At 37.7% G+C, this 23,076-nt stretch overlaps 1 protein-coding gene across 3 annotated transcripts in view; it reads left to right on the top strand.

Annotated features, from left to right (window-relative positions):
- The window catches only part of C8H8orf34 (chromosome 8 C8orf34 homolog), a 480,957-nt gene that overhangs the window by 80,958 nt on the left and 376,923 nt on the right, over positions 1 to 23,076 (top strand). The gene's annotated exons all lie outside the window — the stretch shown is intronic.

Consider the following 23,076-nt stretch of genomic DNA (forward strand, 5'->3'; position numbering starts at 1 on the left):
TTGTTTACCCCAATTTCCTTATTCTAAAATGAGCAAAAGAATACCTACTTCACAGATTGTTGTTGTGAGCATGGAAAAAAAATTATTGAAAGCACCTAGGACTGTACATCATAGATTAATTATTTTACCTTCTTCTCTTAACTAAACTATGTGAGCAGAAGGTGGTGTTTTATAGACTTTGGGTTCTACTAGGAGGAAGAACAATGTTAGGTTTACAAGTAATCTTTAAACAACTCTCGACTGGTTAAAAATTAATTAATTTCCAATGTTTTCAATGTTTAACAGTTCCCACTCATGGCAGTATCTGATCCCCTTCCCTGATTTATTTGTCTCCATAGGACTCATCATTTATCAATATGTTCTATAATTTGCATATTTATTTTATTTTTCTCACTACCACTAGAATACAACCTTTCTAGAACAGGGATTTTTAAAAATTCTATTTTGTTCTCATTCATATTCCAAGATCCTGGAACAGATGGCACATAGTACATGCTCAGCAAACATTTATTGAATAAACATATGAATTAGTTTATATATATATATATATATATTTAACTGTGATATCAACGTGCCCACCATTCCCTCTTCTTCTAATAAACTGCCACTTCCAGCATTCATATGGCTCTTGAGAAGCTGTGATATTTTATTTATATAAATATAAATATAAATGATGTTTTATTATATCACACACACAAACTTGGTAATTTTATATATATATATTTATTTGTTTATTTATTTTGAGAAGAAGTCTCTGTTGTCCAGGCTGGAGTGCAGTGGCGCGATCTCGGCTCACTGTAACTCCTCCTACCAGGCTTGAGTGATTCTTCTGCCTCAGCTTCTGAGTCGCTGGGATTACAGGTAGATGTCACCATGCCTGGCTAATTTTTCTATTTTTATTAGAGGTGGGGTTTCACCATGTTGGCCAGGCTTGTCTCAAACTCCTGACCCCAAGTGACCTGCCCACCTCTGCCTCCCAAAATGCTGGGATTACAGGCATGATGCATCGCGCCCAGCCTGAATTAGTATCTTTAAATATTATGTCTATTATCTGTATTATGTTTATTAACATAAATTTCTAAAACAATTATTTACAAATGTTCCTCTTTTGTATTTAAGTATTAACCATTACCTTCCTCTGAGCAAACATTCTAGCACCTCTTTAAACCTAGGAACAGAGAAGGATGGAGTGAAGATTTAGGTATTATATGGGTTGAGCTTCTCTCTTGATACAAATGAACCATGGTTCTCAGCAACTGCTATTAAAACTATTGTGTAGCGTTCTAATATACCTAGCAATTCCTAAGATCCTTTTAGAGACACTAAAATACTTTAATTAAAATATTTCTAATAAAGTTATTTTTAAAAAGTTAATGGGTTTTATTTCTTAGAGCATTTTTAGGTTTCTAAAAAAATTAAAAATTACAGAGAATTCTCATATATTCTTTTTAAATTAAATTTTACATTTACTTTTAAGTCTCCTGGGAACTTATTCTACAAATATATTGGCACATATGCAAAATGGACCGTATATTGCAATTTGTAATAGCAAATTAGTGTCTACTGATAGACACTACTTTTAGTGTCTATCAGTGAGCCTGATTAAATAAACTTGTACAGCACCCAGGGAAATATTGAATATTATACTGCTGGTTTTCACTGTATGTCCTGATATAAAAATATCTAAAGGATATATTATTAAGTGAACAAGTAAAGTATATAAAATTATTACTTTTATGAAAACGACAGGAGCAAATAAGAACCTATATTGTTCTTAAACCTTTTTTTATAAATAATACTGGAAGAGTTTAGTATTGGTGGACTGGAAACTTTGGACCAAGAATGAAACTAAGAAAAACTAGAATACCTGGTCAAAATACAGAAAATATCTGTTTGAGAGCTTCAAAGAGCTAACAGATTAGTGAAAGATGACTAGCCTGAGATCCAGGAGAAGATAGAAATTCGGGAAAGTGAGCATTGCATTTGGGGCTACTTTTTCCTTGAGAGAACTGACCCATTTTAAAGAGACCACTGAGAGGCAAAGTAGTGCTTTTTATAGCTTTCCAGGGAGAGGGGTAACAGTTGGAGACTAGGGACTGCCAGGAGTAAGGATACCAGCAGCTGCCCTGCTCTTTGGACTGGGACCCAGAAGAATGTCACCCTAATAATAAAGATACAGTAAATTAATTCTCACAAATAATACATTCTTTGTTTGAGTCATCTGGAATTTCAGAAAAAAATCTAAATTTTTTGAAATTGATTCAAAATGATTGTGGATTTTGTGGATTGTTAGCATCCACAGGTACCAGGCACTACTCTCTCTTTTTTGGAGGAAGGTAACATCCTCCTAGGCCACAAATCATTCCCCAAAACTAATTATGAAATGCAACATGTGACACACACACACACACACACACACACAAATCGGGTACAACATTAAGAGAAGCCAGTAGAAATAATAAACAATAGAATTAAACAAGGACTGTCTAGAATTATCAGACACAGACATTAAAATAATTTGGCTTACTTTGTTCAAGGAGATAGAGGCAATATTAAAACTTCAACAGATAATTTCTATATAAAAATCTAAAATAAAAAATGCATTAACAGAAATCAAGAACTCAAAATAAAGGCTTAATAGCAGGATTAAACATAGCTGGAGACAAAACATGGAAACTGCATCATCGAACAGAAGAAAATATCCTCATCTGGTATCTCTTCAAATCATCATTTAACTGAGGTCCCAGAAGTAGAAGACAAAGAGAAAGGAGCAGAACAATGATTTGAAGGATACTAGCTGAGGATATCCCAAAATTGTAAAAGGCATTAATCCATAGATTTAAAAGCCTGAAGTCATAAGTAAAGAACTTAAAAAAAATCCACATGTAAACATATAGTAAAATTGCAAATTAAAAAAACAAGACAAAACTGTGTTTCAGGTTCTGAACAAGATGGCATAGACTCACTTTCCGTGTTCCTCTATTCTAAATAAAATGAAAGACCTTGGCCATTATTCAACAGGAAATGACGAAGAGCTCTAAAATCTAGAAAAAAGAAGGTAGACTGACTAAAAAGAATAACTATGCAATGAATTTCCTGAATTTTCTTTTTATATCTCTTATATCTCAAATTGGGAGCCTAAGAGGCTTACAACCTGGAACTACCAACAGGTATAGATAAACAAAACAAAACAAAACAAAGCAAAACAAGAACAGAAGCTTGCTTTCTCTGGCCAAAGGACCAGGAAACCCTAGGAAAAAAATCTAGTGGCAAGCCCCAACTCCTGCTGTACATCCAGAGAACATGTGACGCATTTGATATGTCAGTAGTATCATCATCATGAGCCATTTGATATGCCAGTAGTATCATCATCAAAACTCTAGGCTACTCAGCCCCTTCTACACAATTGGGGAACTGGTGGGTGGTCTGATGTTTCCATAGTGACAACAGCAAGGCCTGAGGCTGAACAAACCCTGATTCTTCAAATAGGGCACCAGCAGGCAGTCATCTGTCTACAGTGGCAACAGAAGCAAAGACCTGTTGTATTAGTCTGTTCTCATACTGCTGTGAAGAAATACACGAGACTGGGTAATTTATAAAGTAAAGAGGCTTAATTGGTTTACAGTGTGCATGGATGGGGAGTCCTCAGGTAACTTACATTCATGGCAGAAAGCACCTCTTCACAAGGTGTGAGGAGAGAGAGTAAATGCAAACAGGGGGAATGCCAGATGCTTATAAAATCATCAGATCTTTTGAGACTCACTCACTATCATGAAAACAGTGTGGGGGAAACCACCCCCATGACCTTTTTACCTTCACCTGGTCCCACCTTTGACACATGGGGATTATGGGTGAGATTTGGGTGGGGACACAGAGCCAAGCCATGTCATTCTGCTGCTGGCCCCTCCCAAATCTCATGTCCTCACATTTCAAAACACAATCATGTGGGTGTCCAACAGTTCTGTAAAGTTTTAACTTATTCCAGCATTAACCCAAAAGTCTAAGTCCAAAGTCTTATGTGAGACAAGGCAAGTCTCTTCCATCTATCAGCTTGGATATTCAAAAGCAAGTTAGTTACTTCCTAGATGCAATGGAGATACAGGTATTGGGCAAATACACCCATTCCAAATGGGAGAAATGGGCCAAAACAAAGGGGCTACAGACCCCATGCAAGTCCAAAATCCAATAGGGCAGACATTAAAACTTAAAGTTCCAAAATAATCTCCTTTGACTCCATATCTCATATCAAGGTCATGCTGATGCAAGAGGCAGACTCCCACGACCTTGGGCAACTCTACTCCTGTGGCTTTGCAGGGTACAGCCCACCTCCCAGCTGCTTTCACAGGCTGATGTTGTGTTCCTGCAGCTTTGCCAGGAGTGCAGTGCCAGCTGTTGGTGGATCTACCATTCTGGGGTCTGGAGGATGGTGGCCTTCTTCTCACAGCTCCACTGGGCAGTGCCCAATGGGGACTTGGCATGGGGGCTCCAACCACACATTTCCCTTCCACACTGCCCTAGCAGAGGTTCTTCATGAGGGCTCTGCTACTGCAGCAAACTTCTGCCTGGATATCCAGGCACTTCCATACATCCTCTGAAATCTGGGCAGAGGTTCCTAAACCTCAGTTCTTGTCTTCTGTGGACCTACAGGCTCAACACCATATAGAAGCTGCCAGAACTTGGGGCTTACACCCTCTGAAGCAATGCCCCGAGCTATACCTTGGCCCCTTTTAGCCATGGCTGGATCTGAAGCAGCTGGGATTCAGGGTGCCATGTCCTGAGGAAGCACACAGCAGGCAAATCCTGAGCCTGGGCAAGGAAAACATTTTTCCCTCCCATAGGAGTGGCTGCCACGAAGGTCTCTGACATGTGCAGAGATATCGTTCCCCATTGTCTTGGCAATTAACATTCAGTTCCTCACTACTTACGCAAATTTCTGCAGTGGGCTTGAATTTTTCCCCAGAAAATGAGTTTTTCCTTTCTATCACATTGTCAGTCTGCAAATTTTCTAAGCTTAAGCAGCCTTCCCCCTGCCCAAGTTCACCTGGCTGCTTAAAAATTTCTTCTGCCAGATGCTCTAAATCATCTCTCTCAACTTCAGAGTTCCACAGACCTCTAATGCAGGGGCAAAATGCTGCCAGTCTGTTTGCCAAAGCATAGCAAGATGGGAACTTTACTTCATTTCCAACAAGTTCCTCACCTCCACCTGAGACCATCTCAGCCTGGATTTCAGTGTCCATATCACTATCAACATTTTGGTCAAAGCCATTCAACAAGTCTCTAGGAAGCTCCAAATTTTCCCACATCTTCCTGTCTCCTGAGCCACCAAGTCTCTAGGAAGCTCCAAATGTTCCCACATTTCCTTGTCTTCTTATGAGTCCTCCAAACTGTTCCACCTCTGCCTGTTACCCAGTTCCAAAGTTGCTTCCACATTTTTTAGTGTCTTTACAGCAGCACCCCACTATCTCGGTACCAATTTACTGTATTAGTCTGCTGTAACGCTGCTATGAGCAAATATTCAAGATTGGGTAATTTATAAAGAAAAGAGGTTTAATTGACTCACAGTTCCACATGACTGGTGAGGCCTCAGGAAACCTACAATCATGGCAGGAGGACTCTCTTCATAGGGCAGCAAGAAACAGAATAAGTGGAAGAAGGGGAAATGCCAGATGCTTTTTTTTATACTAATTTTTTATTATTATTATATTTTATGTTCTAGGGTACATGTGCACAACATGCAGTTTTCTTACACATGTATACATGTACCATGTTGGTGTGCTGCACCCATTAACTTGTCATATATATTAGGTATATCTCCTAATGCTATCCCTACCCCCTTTCCCCACCCCACAACAGGCCCTGGTGTGTGATGTTTCCCTTCCTGTGTCCAAGTGATCTCATTGTTCAGTTCCCACCTATGAGTGAGAACATGTGGTGTTTGGTTTTCTGTTCTTGCGATAGTTTGCTGAGAATGATGGTTTCCAGTTGCATCCATGTCCCTACAATGGACACAAACTCATCCTTTTTATGGCTGCATAGTATTCCATGGTGTATATGTGCCACATTTTCTTAATCTAGTCTGTCATTGATGGACATTTGGGTTGGTTCCAAGTCTTTGCTATTGTGATTAGTGCCACAATAAACGTACTTGTGCATGTGTCTTTATAGCAGCATGATTTATAATCCTTTGGGTATATACCCAGTAATGGAATGCCTGGATCAAATGGTATTTCTAGTTCTAGATCCTTGAGGAATTGCCACACTGTCTTCCACAATGGTTGAACTAGTTTACAGTCCTACCAACAGTGTAAAAGTGTTCCTATTTCTCCACATCCTCTCCAGCACCTATTGTTTCCTGACTTCTTAATGATCGTCATTAAGAAGTTTTTAGCATGGTGGGCTGTTGAATTTTGTCAAAGGCCTTTTCTGCATCTATTGAGATAATCATGTGGTTTTTGTCTTTGGTTCTGTTTATATGCTGGATTACATTTATTGATTTGCATATGTTGAACCAGCCTTGCATCCCAGGGATGAAGCCTACTTGATCATGGTGGATAAGCTTTTTGATGTGCTGCTGGATTCAGTTTGCCAGTATTTTATTGAAGATTTTTGCAACGATGATAATCAGGGATATTGGTAGAAAATTCTCTTTGTGTGTGTGTGTGTGTGTGTGTGTGTGTGTCTCTGCCAGGCTTTGGTATCAGGATGATGTTGTCCTCATAAAATGAGTTAGGGAGGATTCCCTCTTTTTCTATTGATTGGAATAGTTTCAGAAGGAATGGTACCAGCTCCTCCTTGTACCTCTGGTAGAATTTGACTGTGAATCTGTTTGGTCTTGGACTTTTTTTGGTTGGTAGGCTATTAATTATTGCCTCAATTTCAGAGCCTGCTATTGGTCTATTCAGGGATTCAACTTCTTCCTGGTTTAGTCTTGGGAGAGTGTATGTGTCCAGGAATTTATCCATTTCTTCTAGGTTTTCTAGTTTATTTACACAGAGTTGTTTATAGTATTCTCTGATGGTAGTTAATATTTCTGTGGGGTCTGTGGTGATATTCTCTTTATCATTTTTTTATTGCATCTATTTGGTTATTCTCTCTTTTCTTCTTTATTAGTCTTGCTAGCAATCTATCAATTTTGTTGATCTTTTCAAAAAACCAGCTCCTGGATTCATTTATTTTTTGAAGGGTTTTTGTGTCTCTATCTCCTTCAGTTCTGCTCTGATCTTAGTTATTTCTTGCCTTCTGCTAGCTTTTGAATGTGTTTGCTCTCACTTCTCTAGTTCTTTTAATTGTGATGTTAAGGTGTCAATGTTAGATCTTTCCTGCTTTTTCTTGTGGGCATTTAGTGTTATGAATTTCCCTCTACACACTGCTTTAAATGTGTCCCAGAGATTCTGGTATGTTGTATCTTGGTTCTCATTAGTTTCAAAGAACATCTTTATTTCTGCCTTCATTTCGTTATGTACCCAGTAGTCATTCAGGAGCAGGTTGTTCAGTTTCCATGTAGTTGAGCGGTTTTGATTGAGTTTCTTAGTCCTGAGTTCTAGTTTGATTGCACTGTGGTCTGACAGACAGTTTGTTATAATTTCTGTTCTTGTACATTTGCTGAGGAGTGCTTTACTTCCAACTATGTGGTCAATTTTGGAATAAGTGTGATGTGGTGCTGAGAAGAATGTATATTCTGTTGATTTGGGGTGGAGAGTTCTGTACATGTCTATTAGGTCTGCTTTGTGCAGAATTGAGTTCGATTCCTGGATATCTTTGTTAACTTTGTATCTCGTTGATGTGTCTAATGTTGACAGTGGGGTGTTAAAGTTTCTCATTATTATTGTATGGGTGTCTAACTCTCTTTGTAAGTTTCTAAGGACTTGCTTTATGAATCTGGGTGCTCCTGTATTGGGTGCATGTATATTTAGGACAGTTAGCTCTTCTTGTTGAATTGATCCCTTTACCATTATGTAATGGCCTTCTTTGTCTCTTTTGATCTTTGTTGGTTTAAAATCTGTTTTATCAGAGACTAGGATTGTAACCCCTGCCTTTTTTTGTTTTCCATTTGCTGGGTAGATCTTCCTCTATCCCTTTATTTTGAACCTATGTGTGTCTCTGCACGTGAGATGGGTCTCCTGAATACAGCACACTGAAGGGTCTTGATTCTTTATCCAATTTGCCAGTCTATGTCTTTTAATTGGAGCATTTAGTCCATTTACATTTAAGATTAATATTGTTATGTGTGAACTTGATTCAGTCATTATGATGTTAGCTGGTTATTTTGCTCATTAGTTGATGCAGTTTCTTCCTAGTATTGATTGTCTTTACATTTTGGCATGTTTTTGCAATGGCTGGTACTGGTTGTTCCTTTCTATGTTTAGTGCTTCCTTCAGGAGCTCTTGTAGGGCAGGCCCGGTGGTGACAAAATCTCTCAGCATTTGCTTGTCTGTAAAGGATTTTATTTCTCCTTCACTTATGAAACTTAGTTTGTCTGGATATGAAATTCTGGGTTGAAAATTCTTATCTTTAAGAATGTTGAATATTGGCTCCCACTCTCTTTGGGCTTGTAGAGTTTCTGCCGAGAGATCTGCTGTTAGTCTGATGGGCTTCCCTTTGTGGGTAACCCGACCTTTCTCTCTGGCTGCCCTTAAGATTTTTTCCTTCATTTCAACTTTGGTGAATCTGGCAATTATGTGTCTTGGAGTTGCTTTTCTCGAGGAGTATCTTTTTGGCATTCTCTGAATTTCCTGAATTTGAATATTGGCCTGCCTCACTAGGTTGGGTAAGTTCTCCTAGATAGTATCCTGAAGAGTGTTTTCCAACTTGATTCCATTCTCCCTGTCACTTTCAGGTACACCAGTGAGACGTAGATTTGGTCTTTTCACATAGTCCCATATATCTTGGAGGCTTTGTTCATTTCTTTTTACTCTTTTTTTCTCTAAACTTCTCTTCTCACTTTATTTCATTCATTTGAAATTCAATCACTGATACTCTTTCTTCCAGTTGATCGAGTCAGTTACTGAAGCTTGAGCATTTGTCGCGTAGTTCTCGTGTCATTGTTTTCATATCTATCAGGTCGTTTATGGACTTCTCTGCATTGGTTATTCCAGTTATCCATTCGCCAAATCTTTTTTCAAGGTTTTTAGTTTCTTTGCGCTGGGTTCGTGGTTCCTCCTGTAGCTCTGAGATGTTTGATAGACTGAAGTTCTCTCAAATCGTCAAAGTCATTCTCTCTCCAGCTTTGTTCCACTGCTGGTGAGGAGCTGCTTTCCTTTCGAGGGGGGAGGCGCTCTGATTTTTTGAATTTTGATCTTTTCTGTACTGCTTTTTCCCCATCTTTGTGGTTTTATCTACCTTTGGTCTTTGATGATGGTGATGTACAGATGGGGTTTTGGTTTGGTGTCCTTTCTGTTTATTAGTTTTCCTTCTAACAGTTAGGACCTTCAACTGCAGGTCTGTTGGAGTTTGCTTGAGGTCCACTCCAGTTAGGCTACTACCAGATAGGATCTCCCAGTTAGGCTACACAGGGGTCAAGGAACCACTTGAGCAGGCAGTCTGTCCATTCTCAGATCTCAACCTCCATGCTGGGAGAATAACTACTCTCTTCAAAGTTGTCAGACAGGGACATTTACATCTGCAGAGGTTTCTGCTGCTTTTTGTTTAGCTATGCCCTGTCCCCAGAGGTGGAGTCTACAGAGACAGGCAGGCCTCCTCGAGCTGTGGTGGGCTCCACCCAGTTCGAGCTTCCCCGGCGGCTTTGTTTACCTACGTAAGCCTCAGCAATGGTGGGCGCCCCTCCCCCAGCCTTGCAGCCGCCTGGCAGTTAGATCTCAGAGTGCTGTGCTAGCAATGAGAGAGGCTCTGTGTGCATGGGACCCTCTGAGCCAGGTGCGGGATATAATCTCCTGGTGTGCCGTTTGCTAAGACCCTTGGTAAAGTGCAGTATTAGGGTGGGAGTGACCTGATTTTCCAGGTGATGTGTGTCACGGTTTCCCTTGTCTAGGAAAAGGAATTTCCTTCCCCCTTGTGTTTCCTGGGTGAAGCGATGCCTCACCCTGCTTTGGCTCTCGCTAGTTGGGCTGCACCCACTGTGCTGCACCAACTGTTGGACATGCCCCAGTGAGATGAACCTGGTACCTCAATTGGAAATGCGGAAATCACCCATCTTCTATGTCACTCATGCTGGGAGCTGGAGGCTGGAGCTGTTCCTATTCGGCCATCTTGGCGCCCCTTCTACATTTGCCAGATGCTTTTAAAAAACATCAGATCCTGTGAAACTCATTCAGTTTCACAAGAATAGCATGGAGGAAACTCCTCCCATGACCTGAATACCTCCACCTAGTCCCACCCTTGATGCTTGGGGATTATGGGGATTACAATTCAAGGTGAGATTTGGGTGGGGACACAGAGCCAAACCATATCACCTGTGTCCACCTGCCTTGCATGAAATGACATAAGAATGCCAAGGGCCAGAGGCTTCTTGCCTTCCCCCCAGCCAAGTTCACCCACTGATACCAGTTGCCCAGGAATGGACTTTAACTTCCAGTGATTCCAACAGCAGATATTGAGTGGGAGTTCCAGCAGTACTAGAAAAGTGAAGCAGACCAGAATAGCATTGCAAGGGCTTTAAAAACCAAGCTGTCATTGAAACTAAAGCCCACAAAAGTAGGCCAGAACCTACATGCTCAACCTAAACGGGGCAACTGACTGCTAAAATAAATGATAGGCTATCATTAAATAGAATTTTGAGTCTACTTACGTATTAACCAGAATGCCCAGGATATTTAAAAATATCACTTATCATACCAAGAAATAGAAAAACCACAATTTGGATGAGAGAAGGACAATAAACAAAAACCTGTATCAAGAAGAATTGGATGTTGAAATTATCAGGCAAAGATTTTAAAGCAGCTGTCATAAAAGTGGTTAAACAATCAATTACAAATGTTCTAGAGATAAATAAAAAATAGAAAATCTTAGCTAAGAAATAGAGATTGTAAAAAAAAGAACTGCCTGTAATCCCAGCACTTTGGGAGGCCAAGGCGGGTGGATCACGAGGTCAGGAGATCAAGACCATCCTGGCTAACATGGTGAAACTCCGTCTCTACTAAAAATACAAAAAAATTAGCTGGGTGTGGTGGCGGGCACTGTAGTCCCAGCTACTGGGGAGGCTGAGGCAGGAGAATGGCGTGAACCTGGGAGGCAGAGTTTGCAGTGAGCTGAGATCGTGCCACTGCACTCCAGCCTGGGTGAAAGAGTGAGGCTCCGTCTCAAAAAAAAAAAAAAAAAAAAAAAAAAAAAAACCAACAAAATAATAATAATCGTACACCATGGCTGAGTGAGATTTATTTCATACATGTAAGGCTGGTTCAATATTTGAAAATCATTTAATATAATTCAACATATCAATAGGCTAAGGCAGAAAAGTCATATCATATTAACTGATGCAAAAATAAAATCATTGGACAGTACCCAATAACCATTAATGATAAAAAATATAAGACATTCAAAATAGAGGGTAACTTCCTTAACCTCATAAATGTATCTACAGATATCCTTCAGCTAACATTATACTTAATGGTGAAAAACTGAATGCTTTCCCTCTAAGGTTGGGTTCTAGACAAGGATGTTCACTCTAACCATTGCTATTCAACATATTTCTGGGAGTTCTTGCCAATATAGTAAGGCAATAAAAAGTAATAGAAGGTATACATATTGGAATGAGATAAATAAAACTATTTCCATTTGCAAATGACATGATTGTCTACAGAGATCATCCCAAGAAACTCCTACAACTAAATGAGTTTGATAAGGTTGTAGGATACATGATCGACACATAAAGTCAATTGAATTTCTATATACTGACAAAAAGTAAAAGCCAGACTAGAAATATAATATAACTTACAATTGTTTCAAACAAAATAAAATAGTTATAAAACTAAAGAAAAATCATGTACCAGATCTCTACGATGCAAAGTACAAAATGCTGGTTAAAACATTTAGCATCTCCATAAATTGATGTGTATAAAGCATTCCTATCATAATTTCATCAAGACTTTTTGTAGACATAGTCAAACTTACTCTGTACTTTATATGAAAAGAGCCTAGAATAGCCAAAACAGTTTTGGAAGAAAAAAAAATCACTCTTCCTGATTTCAAAGGATGAGATATGACTACAGAAATTAAGACACGGTGGTGCTGGTAGATGGATAAATACATAGGTCAATGGAACAAAATAGAGGACCCAGAAATAGATATGCATACCCGATATGTGAATTAATTTTTGACAAAGGCACAAAAGTAATTCAATGGAGAAAAATACTCGTCTCAATAAATGATACTGGATAAAAAGCATTCATAGGGAAAAATTGAACCTTGACATTAAACTTTGCATCTTACGCAAAAGTTAACTCAAAATGGGTCATTGATTTGAATGTAAAGTATAAAATTATAAAACTTTAAAAGATAACTAGGAAGAAAATTTTCAGTACCCAAGACTTACCAAAGATGACATATTTTCGTATCTCTTGTATATGCTACCAAATTATGACTAATAAATAAAATTGGTAAATAAGACCACATCAAAATTTAAAACTTCAACTTTATGAAAAATCCTGGTAAGGGGGTAAAAAATGGCTGGGTGGCATGGCTCACACCTGTAATCCCAGCACTTTGGGAGCCCGATGCTGGTTGCTCACTTGAGGTCAGGAGTTCAAGACCAGCCTGGTCAACATGGTGAAAGCCCATGTCTACCAAAAGATGCAAAAATTACCAGGGCATGGTGGTGCACTCCTGTAGTCCCAACTACTCATGGGACCAAGGTGGGAGAACTGCTTCAACCTGGGAGGCAGAGGTTGTAGTGAGCCGAGATCTTGCTGCTACACTCCAGGCTGTGTGACAGAATAAGACCCTGTCTCAAAAAATAAATAAATAAACAAACAAACAAAAATTTTAAAAAAAAACCTACAAAATGAGGAAAAATATTTCCAAATTACATCTCCAACAAAGCAGTAGTGTAATGCAAATGAACTCTCAAAACATAGTGGGGAAAAAAAGGACAATTCCAGCCTGGCAAAATGGTGAAACCCTATTTCTTCTACAAATACAAAAAATTAGCCGGGTGTGGTGGCAGGCACCTGTAATCCCAGCTACTTGGGAGGTTGAGGGAGGAGACTCCCTTGAACCCAGGAGGCAGATGTTGCAGTGAGCCAAGGTCGTGCCATGACACTCCAGCCTGGGCAACAAGAGTGAAACTCCATCTAAAAACAAAACAAAACAAAAAATTCCTATTAGAAAATAGACAAAGTAAGTATAGACATTTTGCTGAAGAAGATTTACAGATGGCAGATAAGCACATCGGGGGCATTCAACATCGTTATCCATTAGAGAAATGGAATTAAAACTACAATGAGGTATCACTATAAATATGTAAGAATGGGCAAAATTACATATATATTGCAGATGTGAATGTAAAATTGTATAGTGACTCTGAAAATAGTTTGGTGGTTTCTTTTAAAACTAAAAATAGCCCTAACATGTAATGCAGTAACTGTACCCTTAGGTACTTATCCAAAAGAAATGAAAACTTATGTACACAAAAAAGCCTACACAGGAATGTTTACAGCAACATTTTCATAATATTAAAAACAGAGAAACTAACCAAAGGTCCTTTAAGGGTTATTAATGAATGGTTAAACACACTATGGTACACCTATATCATGAATAATACTCAGCAATAAAAAAGAATAAACCATTTATATGCATAACGATGTAGACAAACCTCAAGGAAATTATTCTTAATATTAAAAGCAAATATCAAAAGGATATATATTTCAATATATAAGATATGACATAACTGTATGTTATATAGCTATAGAGATGGAGAATAGAGTAGCAGTTGCCAGGGGTTAGATATAGAGGGAAGAATGGGTGGATGTGACTATAGAGTGATAGGATGAGAGAGTCTTTGGATGATAGTACAATTAATCATCTTGATTGTGACAGTGGTTACATGTAGTCACACTACAATAAAATTGAATGGAACTACACACACACACACACACACACACACACACACACACACAGAGGAATGCATATAAACTGGGAAATCCGAATAAGCTCTACAGATTGTACTAATGTCGGTTTCTTAATTTTCATATCGTATTATAGTTTTTCAAGATATTAGCATTCAAAGAAGCTGGCTAAAATGTAAGTTTCACACCATAGTGTGAAACCCTTTTGTATATTTCTTTGCAACTTCTTGTGATTGTATAGTTATTTCACAATTAAAGATTTAAAAATGTCTAATTTTTTATTATATGCAAACAAAATAAGAAAGATTATTTCATCTTTATTATATATTACATATAATATAGAAAATGTATTTATAGAATTATTATGTTCTGTTATTAAAGAATGAGATAAAAAATAAAAATCATAATATTCCCTTGAAAAAGTCAGATGTTCTTTAAAAAAATGTAGCTGATTTCTCAAAAAAAGGAAATAAAGGAAATGGAGAGAATGTAATCTCAATATATAATTAGGTACAATGAAAATATCTTCAAGCTTAAAAAGCAAATAAAGATATTTCTGTGCAAACTGAAACACAGAGAATTTGTCACTACTAAAATAAAAGGTTTTCCTTATGCTGCTGAAAATGATCCCAGACGGATGGTTGGAGATCAAGGAAAAAATAAGAGCAGTAAAAATGGCAAATACGTGGGTACATCTAAATGCATGCTAATGGTATAAGATAAAAATTAAAAATATTTTGCAGGGTTTAAAATATATAGAGAGAGAGTTACAAGACACAACAATAAAAACATAAGTCATGCTTGCTAACTGGAATCAAGGTATTCTAAAATCCTCATAAAATCTGAGATGATGGTAACGTAGTAATAAACACTTAATGTAGGTAAATGAAGTGTTAGTCTATAATCTCTGGATAACCATTAAAAGAATATGAAAAAGTCTGTCTGACTTTAAGACTAATGAGAGAAAATAGAAAAAAATTCAGTCAAAAAAGATGAGAGAAAAATGAACATAATCTTGGCAGAATAAATAGGAAGATGATAGAAACGAGATTAGGATGAATTTTTTCCTCATGATACCAGGATTCATTGTATAGCTGTGGTCATGAAGATGTTGTAATGATGGCATAAGACTGACAAATAGATTAATGAAACAGGATATAAGGTCTAAAAATAGGCCTGTGAATATATGGCCACTTGATTTATGACAAAGGAAGTCCTTGTAGCTAAAAGTTAATGCTTTTAAATGAATGAGTGTGGGATGATTGGAAATTCATATGAAGAAAAATTAAATAACACCTACCTCACCCCATAATAAATATTGACTTTAGATGTTTTGCAGACCTACCTGTGCAAGGCAAAAGCAGTGAAACTTTAGAAAATAATGTAAGATAATATTTGCATGAACATGAGATAGAGGATTTTAAAAAATAGGACACAAAAGCACAAAGCATAAAATGAAGACTTAAGTTTGGCTTCATTAAAATAAATAACTTTTGTTTATCAAAAGAAACTATTAAGTGAATGAAAAGGCAACCACCCCTATACAGATCTTATATCCAGAATACACAAAGAACTTCAACAGACCATTATGAAAAAGAAAGGCATTAAGTAGAAAAATGGCGAATAAATATAGATAGGTGCTTTCAAAACAGAGGGTATCTGAAGGACCATTGAATATATGAAAAGGTGCTAAATTCCATTGGTAATCATGGACATGCAAATTATAATCATAGGGATTCCTTTATACCACCAGGATAGTTAAAAAAATTAAAATGACAACATGTTGGTGAAGATGTAGAGAAATGGGAATGCGATGGGAGACAATTGTTTACAATCATGTTTATAAAACTATCTGAAATTATTTAGTAAAGTTGAAGGCAAACATGTTATTACTCATGAATCCCTCTGCTAGGGATAAGTCCAACAGAAATTTGTGCAGATGTGCATACAAGACTGATCGTAGCAGCCCTATTCATAATTACCAAGAAATGGAAATACTCAAATACTTTTAATAGTAGAGTGGATGAATAAATTGTGGTGTATTCATACAGTGAAAACTAGACAGCAATGAAAATGAATCAGACTAGAGCTATATGCAGTATATGCATATATCATGGGCAGATATGGAGTAATGAGTAAATCTCACAAACATAAGAATGAGCAAAACAAGTAAGACTTGGGTAGTAGATATTGTATGTGCCTATTTATTTTAACACTGACAATAGGCGAAAGTCAACCATGGTGCTTAGTGGTATGGTATCATAGAAAGATAGTTGGTCTTTGTCCTAGTTCCTGACCCATAGATCCTAAAACCCTTGGAATTTCCTCATGATAAGGGTGAGAGGAGCTCCTTTTGTTCGAATGAAGTGACTTGTCAGGGCTCTAGATAGTCTCAGGTTGAGGGCTGCTTGCCAGACAGACCAAATCTTGATTAGAAGCTCGAAACTTTCAGTCCCACCCGAAAACCTCCTATGAGGGGAGAGAGGCTGGAGATTGAGCCAATCACCAATGGTCAATGACTTAATCAATCATGCCTGTGTAATGAAACCTCCATAAAAAAATAAATAAATAAACCCTAAATGATGGGATTCAGAGAGCTTCTTAGTTGCGGAACACATTTCATATGTTGGGAGGGTGGTGCACCCTGACCCCACAGGGACAGAAGCTCCTGTACTTGGGATCCTTCCAGACCTCACCCTATGTATCTCTTTATCTGGCTGTTCACTTGTATCCTTTATAATTAACGTGTAATAGAAAGTAAAGTGTTTTCTGGAGTACTGTGAGCTGTTCTAGCAAATTATCAAACCTGAGGGGATTGTAGGGACTGCTTATTTATAGCCAGTTGGTCAGAAGTATGCGTGGCCTAGGACTTTTCAGTGGCATCTGAATCTTGTGAGACTGAGTCTTTAATTGGCAGGATTTGATGATAACACATACATAGTATTAGAATTGAATTGAACTGTTGGACCTATGATTGACATCCAGAAAATCAGAGAACTGGTTTTTGGTGCCGGATGCAAAGGAAAAAAGGTGACTACCGTAACTTTAGAGTGATGAATTTTAGGAGACTGAAATTGTCCTTGGGAATGAGGAAAGGGATGCGATTTCCAGCTTAGCAGCTCTAAAGATTCGATCATGCAATTGCCTGGAGCTGAATATTCTCTTGGGGGATGACTTACAAGACAACTTGACAAGTTGTTTCCTTATCTTGAGAAATATAACATTGAGAGAGACCAAACAGGCAACCCCTCTTCTCTAAACATTTTTTTTTCTTATAGGAAACAAAATGGGAAGACACTTTGCTATGAAATCTAGTTCATGTACCCCACGTGATATGTTATATGCAGTTTTTCTACTCCTTACAACAAACTGATAAGGGAGATATTGTCCTACCAACTTTAGGGATGAGAAAATGGAGGCTCAGAGAACTAAGTGAGTAGCTTAAAATCATACTGACAGTGAGGGATAGAGCCAGGCTATAAATCCAGGTCAAACACCAAAATCTGTACCTTCTTACTAAACCCCACTATCATCCCAAATTCTCTTTTAGGGTGCATGGAATCAAAGTAATGTCTGTGTATGTACTGGTGTTCAGCTATGATGGTACAGTGTATCCATCACCAGTTTCTCATTATTCTGTCATTCTGAGCACCTCATTTTAGATACACATTCTTTATAAATGATAAAAGGCTAAAATAAAGTAATTTTAATTGAACTGAGAGACATTTTCTTTTTTATGGGAACTTCTACATACATCTGCTACTTGCCATCACAAATTTATTTAATGTATTTGAGTTTTTTGAACTGCTTTGCTCTTTCCACTGTCACCTATATTGTACTCCTACAAAGGTATTTTCAAGTAAGACTGTGTGAAGTCCTACCTGACACTAAATCAGTTGCTTCGATAGACTATTATGTTGAGGAATGTAATCCCTAACTGAAAGTATTTCCATAGGATATGCTAATTTCTCACTGGAAACCTTGATGTTTGCCTGGAAATTTAACTACAAGCTTGTGCTATTATATGAAGACTGTTTAAAACTGCATACTAAATGTTCAATTATTAACCTGAGAAGACATCTCTGTATTAGAAGGCATCAGACAAAATATTGCATGATTTGTCATAATTGGAAAGTTCTGAGGGTTAGATTTATTACTTGCCTTTATTATTATTATTATTACTATTATACTTTAAGTTCTAGGGTACATGTGCACAACGTGCAGGTAGGAGATATACTTGCCTACATTATTTTTTTATTTTTTATTTTTTTGCTATTTTTTAAAATTATTATTATACTTTAAGTTCTAGGGTACATGTGCATAACGTGCAGGTTTGTTACATGTGTATACTTGTGTCATGTTGGTGTGCTGCACCCATTAACTCGTCAGCACCCATCAACTCGTCATTTACATCAGGTATAACTCCCAATGCCATCCCTCCCCACTCCCCCCCCATGATAGGCCCTGGTGTGCGCATTATTAAAAGTAGAAAGAATTCAGTGTCTATGATTCAGCTTTACAATTTAGAATGTTTAGTTTTTAGTTGTGGTATTTTCATTATTCCTAATCGTCATTATTCAAGGAATTTATTTTTTATTTTCCCTACCTTTATCTCTGGATTTTATTCTATAGTATACAACAAGGCTAATTATGCTTTTAAAATTTATGACAAATGGATATGATAAATCTAATTTTACATTAAATAATGTTTGAGAAAGCCAAGAACCTTACAAATCAGGGATGCCAAAGATCTTATTCCTGAGGCCTGTATGGTTCTGGACGTGTGGCTATGACTGTGTGCATTGGTGGGTTGTTGGTAAGGGTCAGGTGATCTGGAATAAGCAAGGAGTTAAGAGACAACTTTTAACAAGCACCATTGTAAAAGTGCACATATGTTGTCTGGATTATGCATCTTGTATGCAATTCTTAAATGTATAGTGAATTATTAAATCTATGTAAAATACCTAATACTTGTGCCTATCAGACTCAATAAATGACTGATATTTTATTTTATTTATTTTTTGAAACAGAGTATCTCTCTGTTGCCCAGGCTGGAGTGCAGTGGCACCATCTCGGCTCACTGCAACCTTCGCCTCCTGGGTTCAAGTGATCCTCCCGCCTCAGCTTCCCGCATAGCTAGGGTTACAGATGCACACTACCATGGCCAGCTAATTTTGTATTTTCAGTAGAGACAAGGTTTCACCATGTTGGTCAGGCTGGTCTTGAACTCCTGAACTCAAGTGATCCGCCTGTCTCGGACTCCCATAGTGCTCAGTAAAAGACTGACATTTTAAATCATTGCTATTCACATTGCTTTCCTGCTGGGTTCAGCCTTCCATTGAAATCACAGTTTTGACTGGGAATAAGAGAAGTGGATTTAGGGCCCGTGTGGACTTGGATCTGAGGTGGAGGAAGGTTGAGCCATCGGGGACAATCTGAGATCTCTGAATGTCAGGGAAGAATCTGACAGAAAGAGATTAGAGAGATGTCTGTCCTGTTCTCACTGTGCATGGAAACCTAGATACTGCATTGGAACCTGTTTTTTACTAAAGCCAAAACTCATAACAGCTTAAGGGTGTAATGAGGCAGAAAAAACATCCTTACCATTCTATTGCCATTCGAAAAAAATAGAATGAGAGAAAAGGCATGCATGGGCTATGAGTGCGGGAGGAAACCAAGTAAAATTTCATCCACTGGGAAAGGTGACATCAATTTTAAATGGGGGCGGTTTGAGAATAAAGTACATTTTTGGAGGCAACCAAATATCAAGTGCATATTTTTTCATGTTTTCATTGTCAATTCCATGCTTATTACCTGCCTATTTATGAAATACGGTTGGGTAGTGGCAGTGGGGATGAATGTTTGGAAGGCCGTGATCTCAAATGCAAATTTTTAATAGAGATTTAATTAAAAACAAAATTAAAACAGATGCAGATTTAGAGTAAATAAATTCAGTCATCAGATTTTAATGCTAGTTGTGAACTAAATAACATTCTACAGCTGATAACATGCCATATGCTATTAATATTGGTAATAATTTATGGGTACTGAATAAAAAATATATCTAATTGGTACCACCTCCATCATTAATAGAGTACAGTGCCCTGCATATGTATTGATTTAACAAAAAAGGCCATGTAGTAAAAGATTCCTGGGATTTTGGAAATGGTTTTAACTTTGTTTCCTAATAACTTTCTCCTGAGGTTAAAAGGGATACAAGCATTACTTTCCTGTTAGGGAAATGAAGCAAAAAGTAAGTTAGTCCCAAGTCACAAATATTTAGGCAGAGTGCCATGCTGGCTATGTGCTGTGGTACCCAGGGCCAGGGTTTTTAACCTGAAGTCATTGAAACTTTAGAGGCTCATTACACGAATGGGTAAACACCAGGAATATTGTGTACAAATCGAAGTTTCTGTGCACCCAAGTGCTCTTTTGTTTTATAATCAAGGAATCTTACAGGTTCTAGCAAATAAAATGGATCTTTTACTAAGAATTTCTACTGTTGCTTAAAGACTCATTCCAGTTTTAATAATAAATGAGTCTATGATGAGTTACCAACTTACTTATGGCTTTGCTTTTATCTAATGAAAATTAACATTAAAATGCATTTTGAGACGATCATCGTTACTGATGAGTATTCATTCTCTAGCTCAATCATGCTAATTTTCTAAATAGCAGTGCAAGGTTATCTGTTACTGGCTATTAGACCCCTAAATTCCAGTAGCCCTTTCATGTTGCATAATATAAATTTTCACTCAATAATTGCATAATGATTTATGTTCTCTAAGTTGCTTTTCAAAATTTGTAAAAAGGAATTTTGTCTTTGTATGCATTTTTTTCCTTTTTTTCTTTTACGTTCTGGGGTACATGGGCAGAACGTGCAGGTTTGTTACATAGGTATACATGTGCCATGGTGATTTGCTGCACCCATCAATCCGTCATGTAGGTTTTAAGTCCTGCATACATTAGGTATTTGTCCTAATGCTTCCCTTCCCTTGCCCCCAGGTGTGTGATGTGAGACCCCAGTGTGTGATGTTCCCCTCCCTGTGTCCATGTGTCCATGTGTTCTCATTGTTCAACTCCCAGTTATGAGTGAGAACATGTGGTATTTGGTTTTCTGTTCCTGTGTTAGTTTGCTGAGAATTAGGACTTCCAGCTTCATCCATGTCCCTGCAAAGGACATGAACTCATTCTTTGTTATGGCTGTATAGTATTCCATGGTTTATGTGTCATATTTTCTTTATCCAGTCTATCACTGATGGCCATTTGGGTTGGTTCTGAGTCTTTGCTATTGAAAATAGAAATGTAATCGTATGCATTTATAATTTTAAAACAAACGTATTTGTACCAGCAACAAAATTATAATTAACAATAAAGTAAACAGGTATTAGTGCAGGGATTTGTCTTACTAAGTAGTATACTTATGAAGTTAAAGATTCTAGTTGATAAAAAAACGTTATTAAGAGAACTGATTCATTTTATTATTAAAAAATGTAAGTCCAATAAAATGTGTATTATCATATATAATATTACAAATGTATATTGATAAATATTGTAATAATAGTAGTAATAATAAACATAAATATATAATATAAATATGTAAACTATATGATATATAAATGTAGAAAAATAATAGTAAAAATAAAAATATTGGCTAAGACTCTTTGGGAGTACATCACTGAGTTAAGTCAGGAAAATGGAAACCACTCTATGTATCTGTGTTAAATAGGGCTTATTAAAAATGGGTTTATGATGGAGAGTTAGAAGGTTGGGCCACAGAGGACATGGAAATGCTGCTGAAGTTGGAGGGGGTATCACCAAAGGTCAGAGGAGCTGACCCTGAATATACCAGCCTGCAGCAGGGAAGCCTGTGGTTCTCAAATGCTTGCCTGGAAGCTGCTGCAGTTCTTCAGTGTCTTTGTGGAGCTCTCATCGCTATCTCAGTCAGCAGTGGAGGTTTCCACAAGCTTGCTAGGAAGCTGTTGTGAACCTGTCATCTGTTGTCACATCTGCCTGCAGTCAACTCCGAAGATTAATTTTTTTGTGCTTCGCTCTGCTTTCTGAATCTCCTACACATTTCTTTCACTGGGAAACTCTAACCCAGATCATACGGAGATTCTGAGAATTCATTCCCAGCCTTAGAAAGAGGTGTTAGGCCATCACAGAGGGCTACATATAGCTCAAGCACTTAATGGGTGCTTTGCAGTCATTATCTTATTTAATCTCCATGGCAACTGTATGATGTAGCTACTATTGTTTTTCACATCTAATAGATGGACTATGAATGTTAAAGTAGGAGATGAGGGATTCAAATAGTGGCTATTAGGCTGGGCATGGTGGCTCATGCCTATAATTACAGCACTTTGGTAGGCCAAGGCCGGTGGATAACTTGAGGTCAGAAGTTTGAGACCAGCCTGGCCAACATGGAGAAACCCTATCTCTACCAAAAAATACAAAAATTAGTCATGTGTGATGGTGCACACCTGTAGTCCCAGGTACTCCAGAGGCTGAGGTGGAAGAATAGCTTGAACCTAGGAGGCGGAAGTTGCAGTGAGCTGAGACTGCGCCACTGCACTCTGTCCACAGCCTGGGTGACAGAGTGAGACTCCCTCTCAAAAGAAAAGAAAAGAAAAGAAAAGAAAAATAGTGGCTATCAGATTTCGAAGCCTGAGTGTCTAATCACTAGTTTCCTGTATCTTCAACTGCATATTGTTTATATTAATTTTATTGATATAAGTATGAACTAAAACTTCTGTTGGTGACAGCTGCTAATTTATTTTGTTTGCAACTTGTATTTCCCAGTTTAACTAGCCTGGGAGTGCACACAGTATGGTATTAAAATTGATACCTACATTTTATCAATCCCTGAGTACTTAGTCTAAAATGTCCACAAACATTTTGTTCCAGGGTAGGAATGCTCTTACCACTTCATTGTCTATTAATTTATATACACCCACAGCCTGAGAAATTCCTATTCTCCCAGGGAATTTCATGTCACGATTCTTGAAGTGATGGTAAGAATTGAAGGTGAGGCTCTTCTCTCTCCCTGGAAGTGCCA

Source organism: Chlorocebus sabaeus, chromosome 8, assembly GCF_047675955.1.
Source record: "Chlorocebus sabaeus isolate Y175 chromosome 8, mChlSab1.0.hap1, whole genome shotgun sequence".
Taxonomy (NCBI): Eukaryota; Metazoa; Chordata; class Mammalia; order Primates; family Cercopithecidae; genus Chlorocebus; species Chlorocebus sabaeus.